The 10,734-nt window shown below is 36.3% G+C and overlaps 2 pseudogenes; both read left to right on the forward strand.

The window, feature by feature from the left end:
• Positions 1–3,946: 3,946 nt before the first annotated feature.
• On the forward strand, positions 3,947–4,576 carry LOC149247054 (calcineurin-binding protein 1-like; annotated as a pseudogene).
• Positions 4,577–4,694: 118 nt separating this feature from the next.
• Positions 4,695–7,304, forward strand: LOC149247055 (calcineurin-binding protein 1-like; annotated as a pseudogene).
• Positions 7,305–10,734: the final 3,430 nt, after the last annotated feature.

The raw sequence follows: 10,734 nt of genomic DNA on the forward strand, positions 1-10,734 counted from the left end.
TGTCAGTCAAAATTGTACAAGTCCTCTCATTAGATGCCCTAGTTGTTGCTTGATCATGATGTGAAGTTAGATTTGTAAGAGCTAATGTTTTATTGCCACGAGTTTCCTTTATGTCCCATAGGTACCACACTCATGAAGCACTTCTCTCCAGCATTTATTGTACCATGGCACTAAATAGAGTTGCTTCAAGATAGACCACTAAAAGCAATATTGGGGAAGAAGTTGAGCGAGCACCAATTTAATTTCTAATATATGCAGATACCTAACTGTTTATAGAAAAATAAACACTAACATGGTAGCAAGACCAGCAGCAGTGGCAGAACAAAGATCAAGGAAGGAGGAAATTGCTGACATAATAAAGGGAGAACAAAGTTGCAGAGTGAAATCACAGTCAATCTTGATGTAAGCATCTTTGACAGCAGAAGCAAAAGGAAACAAAGGACATAGACAGTAGAGAAAAGGAAGAGAGAAGAGAAAAGCTTGTAGGTAGCAGAACAAGAACCGAAGGAAGAACGGGAGCCGAGAAGGAAAGAACAATAAAAGACACAGGAATAGGAAGAAGAACAAACGCAAGGCACAATGACATAGCAAACATTGCCAATATAGGTTGATGAGCCGGGAAAACCAGAAGCTGAGAAAGAGAGTGAAGGGATGCAGGTTCCCTCACCAAAGCTAAGCACAAGAACCAATTCTGGTTAGAGGTCGACATGTCCATGGAGTAGCTAAGGCAAGAGGCCACTACGGATGACTTGGATTTGAACACAACAAACATGTAGAAGCACACTAGCGGTCCTGTCATGGTCTACACCATGTTGTACATGCTTCAAGACGAGATGGACACAGGTTCCAAGACCATATACCTAGAAGCTATGGAGGCAAGGGTCTTCTATTAGGAAGACACCATCAAGCAGTTTGGAGGAAGACACCATCAGTACGTGACTAAGAATCATCAATTGGAGGTTGCCGAGTTGGTCTTGCCCCAAACTTTGGAGTCATAGTGTTATGCCTTGTCAGACTGTCTCTAGCCTATTTTGTCTCACATGGGTACATGTGGAAAATGTATATTATTTTTAAATATGTTGTAAGTGAAATTCCAAGTGTCATTAATGGAATGTGAATAGTCACTATGTAATGTAAAGAGTTATTTGTAAATAAGTTGAAGATTCATGAGGGTAGACAAAAATTCACAAAGGGGAATGTCAATGATCACCCCATCCTTTGTTATAAATAGAACCTCATAACTCATAGAAGAGGCTTTTGGGAGCCAAGATTTTAGCTAGGAATTTCTTAGAAAAGGCTTGGAGAGTATTGTGATGAGCCTTGGCTTCTCCACAACGTAGAGCGAGTACACTTCTTTCGAGGAGTAGGTGATGTTGGCTGTAATGTTCCAATATTGGGGCTAGTGGCAATCAATGGTGTATGTATGGATGGAACTTTCACTTAATAATATAACTGATCCAGCATGTTTTCATGCATATGTTGTTATTGTAGTTGGACTATTCTGGTTGCTTTAGCAATGTATGGTATTTAACTTACACATCTGTGTATGGACTATTTTGTATGCAATTGTATGAATCTTGTTGAAGGCATGTTGTTAGATGAACCCCTCACTTTGGTTTGTGGACTCATCCACTTCCAGGTTGTGATGTCGCTCGTGTGTTCCTTTCAGGCTACGTACTATTACAGGATTCTAAGGGACACACTTCCTTTTCCCCTTAGTATGTCAAAACCCCCATGCATCTCACTTGACTCGCTGCAAGGTCACACACTTGCTTCCAACAAAGTTATCATACTTACCTCTGCGCGCTAATGCGGTCAAGGCACTACTTTTCTACCCACTGCTCGGACTCCTACTCCAAACGGTTTGAGGTCTAGTTGGGACTTCTTACCAGGGAGATTCCCTTGACATGTTGGCAGGTCCAACACCGTCAGCATAGGGCCATAGATCTCTATTCTGGCTTATGTTTTTCCTCATGTAGCAAGTGAACTCCATGTACCGATTTTGTAATTTGGAGCAACAAACCCAACACTCACCACATTTCAATGCTCTTATTTTCTTCACATGATACAAAGTGATTTATGTGAAATGTTAGCATTTTTTGCTATGATTGGTGAATATGGCTGGAGTATTTCTGTTGTGTATATAAATGATGGCTATGGGAGAAATGGAATATTTTCATTGAATGATGTGCTTGGAAATGTAAGAGCTAAACTTTTTTATAAAGCGGAATTGCCTCCAAGAGCTAGTAAAAGTAACATTGGCAGTGTTTTTATGCAGTTGGCAATGATGGAATCTCGAATCTTTATGGTACATATGAATCTTGATGCATGTATGAATCTTTTCTCTTAAGCATTGTATATTGAAATCCTGAGAAGTATTGAAATCCTAAGAAGTGGGTATGTATGGATAGCCACAAGTTGGCTATCATCTACTTTGGATTGTACCATACTCGATTATAATACCATGAACTCACTCCAAGAAGTCATTGGTTTACATGGGCGTGTTCTAATTTCAATTCAGAAGCATGATTTTACTATTAGATAGAACAACCTACACAAGGCTGGCAGTGTCGATGCCCACTTAAATGCTTTTATATTCTATGCTTACGATGTTGTCTGGACAATTGCACATTTCATTGATACTTTCTTAAGCCAGGGTGGTGTTGAAATGTGGCAACAAGAATATTCCAATTTTAATTTGTCCTTGAATTAAGATTGAGAATTAACATTCAAATTTAGTCTCGCCAGCTGTATGAAAAATAATTAATTAATTCATCTTGAGTTAATTAGTTGGAGAAATTCAAGCTAGAAGTCTTTGTGAAGTCATGCAACAATTATCCCTTAAATTAAGGAGATTATCCCTTGATTAAGGAGATAAGAGTGAGTTGTATTTGATTTGTAATTAGTTAGCTCAATTAACTGAGTTAAATCCAATTAAATTAGTTCCAAACAGTTTGAGGAACTAATTGTGAGTTCAGTTAGTTAATGCATGCATGCATCAAACTACTGTACTCCAGATAACTAAAGATTCTCTCATCGATAACTCATGCATGTCAGTTCAGACAAAGACCCAGTTGAGATTAAAGACAAGTACAGTGTACTATCAGTTGCAAGAATTTTCCTATAAGAAAATCTCTTACATGCAGAAGGAATTCATTCCTTGAGATTTGCGCAGTTTTTACAGTGTGTTGGAGTTGTGTGTGAGATCAGTGTCACACAAGGTTACAGCTAGATCACCTAGGGAAAAACTGTGCAAGGAAATAAGAGGCTTGGAGGGTAGACGAGAAGGCATATGAACAATCGATTATGTCTATTATCAGTGTGAGGGATTGTACTGAGAGCTAGATAGATGATAGAGCTAAAGTTGTGTGTAATCCTAAGATATTTCCACTTGTATGATAATACAAATAGCGAGGATTTTAGCTGAGGCTTTCCCAGAGTATTCTTCTATGTTTCATGTGTATTGATTCTTCTTCTCTGTTATATGTGTTCTGCTTGATCTTGATCAAATCTATTAAGCTTCTACAAGTTTGATTGTAGAAGTAGATTAAGTATTTTGCTTAGTTATATTACATTATGAGGTTAATCTACAGTCAGAATTTCTACAGGTGGAAATATTTATTTTACAGATTATCCTCATCTATCCAATGCAAGTGGAAGTAAAATAGATCTAGAAAAACTAAATTCTTTTGGAGGAGGCCCACAATTATGAAAGATATTGTTACAAACTAATTTTACAGGATTAACTGGTACCCAGAAAGTTTGGATTTCAAGAGTTTGTGAAAATAATAGAAGTTACCAACATGATGAAGGGTTTCTACATTGTAGCCTCAAACAAATTTTGAGCTTTCAAATATTCTCCCGCTTGCAAGTGCAAAAGAGCTTCCTAATATGTTTATGTCAAATGGAATTCCTTAGCTTCTTTTGTAGGTGACAATGACTCCCATTTTCTCTTCGACTCTATGTCGTTGATGAAAAGGATGTTTTTGTCTAGAATCAATTAGGAGCTGCATTATTATGTGCCTTAGGCTCATTGAATATAGCTCATAGGGCCTTTGAACAAGGTCTGAAATGCAATCCTAACAAGTGGAATTGTATGGAGAAGCTCTTGGAGGTGTTGATTGCAATTGGAGATGAAGTTGTTTGCATACTCCTCAAAAAATGGCCTTCACATTCACGTGCCTTTCATGATAAACATGTGATTGAGGAATCATCCTCAGTTCCATTTCAAATATGTGGTATTGATAAACTAGAGCCAAAGCACATTAGTTTATGTTTCCCTGAGAAGAGGAAACTTGTAGATGTTGAAGAGAATGAAAATTGTTTAAAGAAAAGAAAAATTGAGCAAGTGGAACTGCACTTACCAGAGGCGTCGTGGGGTGCACTTATAAATGCATTATTATATGTTATAAATTCAAAGTTACCTAATAATAGTGAGCCTACGAATGAATCTGAGGGAGTTACATGTTGTAGTGATAACAAATAGTTGATAAATGGTAAAGTTAAATTTTTAGTGAAAAACATGGAGATAACTAAGGGGAATTCAAATTCACACAGCTTTGACATGAAAAGATGATCTTTAGGGGGTGGAAGGAACAATAGTATGGGAATTGATGCACAGTTAGAATATGTATCTCAAGCTTTTGGTGATTCTTGTATAGACAAAGGGACAGGCATAGTTGGCATCTGCAAAGATGGGCCCTTTATTGAAAAGGGCAATGAGAGGACATATACTATTAAAGAAAGGGATGTTTAAACAGATGAAGGACCTCTCCAAGAAAGGGATGTTTAAACAGATGAAGGACCTCTCCAAGAAAGGCGTAGCACACGAATTAGTATTCGTAAATCTGAGAGAAGAATTAGATATAGATAAAGTTAAGGAGCAGGTTAAACTTTTAAGGCAAATGTTGGATCCATATATTATTTGTGACATAATACAAATAAATTGCTCTAATAAAGCTTAAAATTATGCTATCATAAATTCGGAAAAGATAGACAAAACTAAAAATCATACGGATTTTGGTGATTCAAATGTGATGAAATTCCTTGTAGAAAATACTAGAATCACGGGGTTTACCATATAAGAGAATTTCTTCTAGAAAAGGCATTAGTGAGAAATTTGCAGTATCAGATAGCCTATTGGGTTAATCGATATCGATAAACTAACAGGACAATGGAATAAAGATAGGACTACTTACTGATCTCAGTAGTGAAGCAACATATCCTCTTTGTAAAGTAGTGGTGTCAGTTAATATGGGTATGCCTATTTAAAATTTTGTAAGTGTTAAAAATGTTGTTGTATCATAGGAGTCCTCTAAGTTCATAGATTTTCCTGAGATATGTTTAGAGTTTCATGACAGGCTAGATTCTAAGAACATGGTTGAGTCATGTTATTCTTTTTCAGCAGCCACTATGGTATCAAACAGCTTAACAGAGACAGATAATATTGCACTGCATTTGAAAGACGTTGGTCAGAAGTTAGGATTAGGTGATTCTGACTTAACGCTTGACTGGTCCTTTATGGTCCGTTTCCATTGGTTATGTGGACACTTGTGGACCTTTTCTAGTGATAGAGAAAAAGGTTGTAAAGATTTTCAGAGGTGTTTTTCGCTCCTGAATAGTAACCAACATGCAAACAGTAATGGAGGCACCATTATGCTTCCTTAGTGTAGGGTTGATAAGGAAATCTCATTGGAAAGAGTTAGGCATGAACTTCGGTTGTTGGAAGTTGAAACATTGTTGAAGAGTTCATCTGTTAAGATGATTGATTGTGGGAAATATTCAGAATTGATCAAGCTGCTTTCTTCAGTTATACTCTCCAACAATGAAAAATACTTTGTTCAATCATGGGGTGTGAACAAGCTTTGTGTTGTGGATTCTTCAATCGAGTTGACTGCTTTGTATATGTTGATCTTCGCATGTGAAAAAACCATTCCAAAGGACCTTGTTGTATTGTTGAAATGCCACAAACAAAGATTAGAAATTTTTTTTTCTTACTGTTGGGATTGTAGAAATACCAACACCAGGAAATGTGATGGAGAAGGCCTCAACACTTAATGATTGCAACATTACATTTGAATTGGAGCAGGAAGAAGCTAGGAAGGGTCATCAGAACAAAATGGTCACAGATGAAGTGAAGTCAATATCTAGATGCGCATCTCAAATAAGAGGAGATTGAAGAGAGTGAGACTCAGATATCTTTTGATATCCCTACCGCATTACTGGGGTTGGTGCAATGTTTTCTCTTGACTATTATGTGTCATGTCACCAGAGGACTTCCTTCTCTCAAGTGTTCTGGTTTAGCAGGTGCAGATCCTAATGAACAAATAGAAAGCAGTTGTTTTGTTGATGGAGTTGTTACTTTTTGCAAACTTCAACATTTGGACTTCAATGTCCCTGTGAAAAAGCATGTTGAACTACTTGTAACAGTGCATGAATTACTTGCAGATCATGGGTTTTGTTTTGTTGGAAACTATTACGAGGGTGGTGAAGGAAAATTTTTGAAATTAGCTATCCAACATCTTTTGGCATTGGAGATAAAACTGAAAACAAGTCTTAATTCCGGAAATTGCCCAGATTTTGTAAAGCAAAGCGCAAATCATAGGACTGTGAATGCCCATACTAATATTAATTTTCCCAAGGCATCAACTGGAAACCAATTTTTTGATGAGCATGATTTCATTTTGACAGAAGAGGAGAACAATTATGTGGGGAGAAATTTTAGCAGGGAGAAAACTATTGCATGTACTTTTGGAACAGAAGTTGGAAATGTTGAGAGTATTGATGAAAGGGTGAAAGGTTTTGATACTTGTAAAATGTATCACAAAATGATAAACATTGGACTGGAGAATGGTGGAGATAATATTGGTGATGTTGAAAGGAAGAAGGTAGATTTCGGTATTGATAATGCATTAGATCAAAGTTTCTTCTGCTTGTATGGTTTGAATCTCAAAAGTGGTTTAGACACATCAAAAGAATATGATCTAGTTGTTCATAGAAACACAAGTCTTGGAGACTATCAAAAAAAGGAACAGTGTGTTGATGTATTTAAATATATTTTACCATATGCAAAGGCCTCTTTGAGAGCAGGGTTGGTCAAACTTCGAAAATTCTTGAGGGCTATTCGCAGGCAGTTTCCACAGCCACCTGAAGAAGTTTTGAATACAAATGGTGTCGATGCATTTCTCAAAGATCCTAATTTTAATGAAGAAAAAATTCGTAATATGATTATGTCCAGAGGGAACAGAATTCATATATTCAATTATGCTTTTGAAGGGATTCCTGACAACGTTCAAGTTCCATAAACTAAGAGGTCTACGTTGGTCGAATCATCTGGGAACTTAGACTTCAAAAGCACAATTTGCTGGAGGAGAAAAAGAGATTTAAGGAACGAAGTTACAGGTTACCATTTTAATTTAGTTCAGCGAAGAAAACAGGTTAAGCTTGGAAGAGATTACAGAAAGGACTAGAATATATAATCCTATCAAAATCTTGGTATTTCTTGTTAATCAAAATATACCGATAAAGGAGTGCGATGGAGAGAACGTGAGCTATGCTATCAACGACGGCTTTGTTTCATTTTCAAAAGAGACTATCGGTACAAATTTTCTGCGCAATTAGTAAACAAAGTATGAATCTTATGAGAACCAACGCTATTAAAGGTCCAAAATCCTTGAGCTCTAAATCAATGGACTCCCAGGAGGATAAAATGCATGAGGATTAATGTAGTGGGTGGTCCCGCAAGGCAGTTTTATTATACTACCCATCGAAGAGATCGACGACAAGAGATTTTTACAACGTCACCTTCGCTCCATTCCAAAAACTGCTAAGGGTGCTACCGTGGGTGGTTTATGGTTTCCAAAACACCGTACATAGTTTATGCTGATGATAATAAAAACAAAACCTGGGGCCCATGCCTATACATCATTCAACTTATGTGCTAATCATGGAGACCTCCAATTTTATTGTTATTAAATTAGCATATTCTTTTTATTTTAAAAGTGGCCCTGCAAACATGTTTATAAACATTTATAAAGGGGTTATTATATTATACAGCGTTTAGAAGGAAACAGTTTCTGTAACTATAATGAGAATTAGTTTTCGAACTGATTATAATAGTTAGACAGTAAGGGCTAGCAGCAAGAATAAAAGCATAGAAGTGAGGCATTAAGGGCAGCAGCGAGAATAAAAGAATAGAAGTGAGACATTGGAGAGGTTCGTAAGGGCACAATCACCCATGACTAGCATTGTATACAGAGCATTGTATACAGAAATTTTCTTTGAAATATGAATATATATTATAGTGTGATTTCAGTATTTAGAAGTTTTAGTAATTTTTTTCTCTTATGTTTATATGTCGTTTCTTCTCTTGGACGTTGTAAGATGCAATTGGTGCTTTAGTTTAGTTTTTAATTAATTTACTTAATTGTACTCATGAAAATTAATCTTGAAGCCCTTAATGAATCTCTCCACATCAAGGAATCCCATTCACATTTTCTCAATCTTGCATTATTATTTTTGTAGTTGATTAAATTTAAATTCTTAAATTTCTGATTTGAACTCTGCTTTCTACTCTTCTTCAATCCATTCATTTAGTCTAGCACTCTACAACTCTCATAGTTTCTTTGGCCATTTTTGCTTTGGAAGGCTAAGGTTTCAAAGCTAGAAACTTTACTTGCAAGCCCTGATGGCCTATTTTTCCATCCATTGATTTTAATTGTTTTTAATTAATCTCAAGATATCTTGGGCATTGGTTCCCCACAGCCAAGAACTGTCTCTTGAGAATTAAAACGTATTTTGGCGTCATTGTTGGGAACAGATTATAATATTTTTCCCTCGGTTTTATAAATTTTAAAGATGCTTCTTGAGGGTGACAAGTCTCACCAATTGGTTGTATATTTTCACTTGTGGTCTTCACTTTGGAGTTTTCTTTTCCGGGTTTTAAGACGACAATTTATGCATTATTTTCTAATGAAAGGGAAGAACTCATTGACAAAACTTTGAAGGTCATACTTTTTATATTTTTCTAGTATGGCTATTTATGATACTTATCTTTCAGATGAGGGTTTTGAATCCTTAGAAGATTATCTATTTTATGACACTTATAGTTTAGAAGATGAAGATTCGCTTGTTGCATATTTCCAAGAAGATTGGTTTGCTGGAAAATGGCAAGGAAACTTCCTACAACAACTTTTTCAAGAAGATCCCACATGTGAAGAGCTAAAAAAATGTTTGTGGCTACCCTGTCAAAGGAGGAGGTATATTTTAGTGGAATATTCAAGTAAAGGAGGTTGCTGAAAGTTTTTCTCCTCAATTATATGATCCAGTGATTGATTATATGACAATTTTCTTTGATCAACAACGATTATCAATTATGGGGTATGTATCAGGTTTTTTGTTTGAATATTTTTCATGGTGGATGTTTGTTTTGATTTTTAAATTTCAGCAGCGTGGAAGCATTAGGTCCAGCACCCAAATGTTGACCTAGTACCAGTAGAAGGTGGATTTCACCTTAAGAAACCCAACCATATATATAGTAGGACTTGTACATAAATAAGCTCAGTTGTTGAGCATTTCATTGGTGAGCATTTCATTTTCAAAACGCAGTTCTTCAGTTCAGTTTTAGTCAATGAATAAGGGAAGCAGTCCAAATTGGACCAGGTTTTAGGGAGATTTCATATTTCACAATTTTCAAATTCTGACTCCATGCCCAACCAACACCATTGGTCTAATGTTCTTAGCAGTCCAAATTGGACCAGGTTTTGAGGAGATTTCATATTTCACAATTTTCAAATTCTGACTCCATGCCCAACCAACACCATTGGTCTAATGTTCTTAGCAGTCCAAATTGGACCAGGTTTTGAGGAGATTTCATATTTCACAATTTTCAAATTCTGACTCCATGCCCAACCAACACCATTGGTCTAATGTTCTTAGCAGTCCAAATTGGACCAGGTTTTGAGGAGATTTCATATTTCACAATTTTCAAATTCTGACTCCATGCCCTACCAACACCATTGGTCTACGGTTCTTAGCACTTTTCAGACTAAACGCTAACCCCAGTGGGAGCCAGATGTTGTAGCTCAATCTGACATAGTTAAAATATCAAAGATCTTCAAGAAAGTTCCAGCGCAGGATTAAAATTTGTAAAATTCGATGGCACCTGATAATTCGTTGACAAACATACAAAGGGAATAAATTCTTGTTTCTATGAAAAATGAGAAGAATAATTAAGTATCTTCTAATTTTATTTCAAATGTATGGAAAGGGGAGCATTTTTATGGGAGCTATTGAATATCAGCTTTGGAGTTAATGAAAAAGAACAATGCGGCAATAATAGGGCCATAGTTCTCTTGTTGGTTTATGTTTTTTTTCATGTTTTTTTTCATGTAGCAAGTGAATTCCATATACCAATTCTGTCATTTGGAGCAACAGACCCAACTCTCACCACATTTCAATACTCTTATTTTCTTCACATGATACAAAGTGATTTCTGTGAAATGTTAGCAGTTGTTGTTGTGATTGGTGAATATGGCTGGAGGAGTGTTGTTGTTGTGTATATAGATGATGACTATGGGAGAAATGGAATATCTTCATTGAATGATGCACTTGGAAATGTAAGAGCTAAACTTTTTTATAAAGCAGCATTGCCTCCAGGAGCCAGTAAAAGTGACATTGGCAGTGTTTTGATGCAGTTGGAAATGATGGAATCTCGAATCTTTGTGGTACATATGA

This window comes from Pinus tabuliformis, chromosome 7, assembly GCF_031772625.1.
Source record: "Pinus tabuliformis cultivar Carrire ecotype Pingquan chromosome 7, CPIR1, whole genome shotgun sequence".
Lineage (NCBI taxonomy): Eukaryota > Viridiplantae > Streptophyta > Pinopsida > Pinales > Pinaceae > Pinus > Pinus tabuliformis.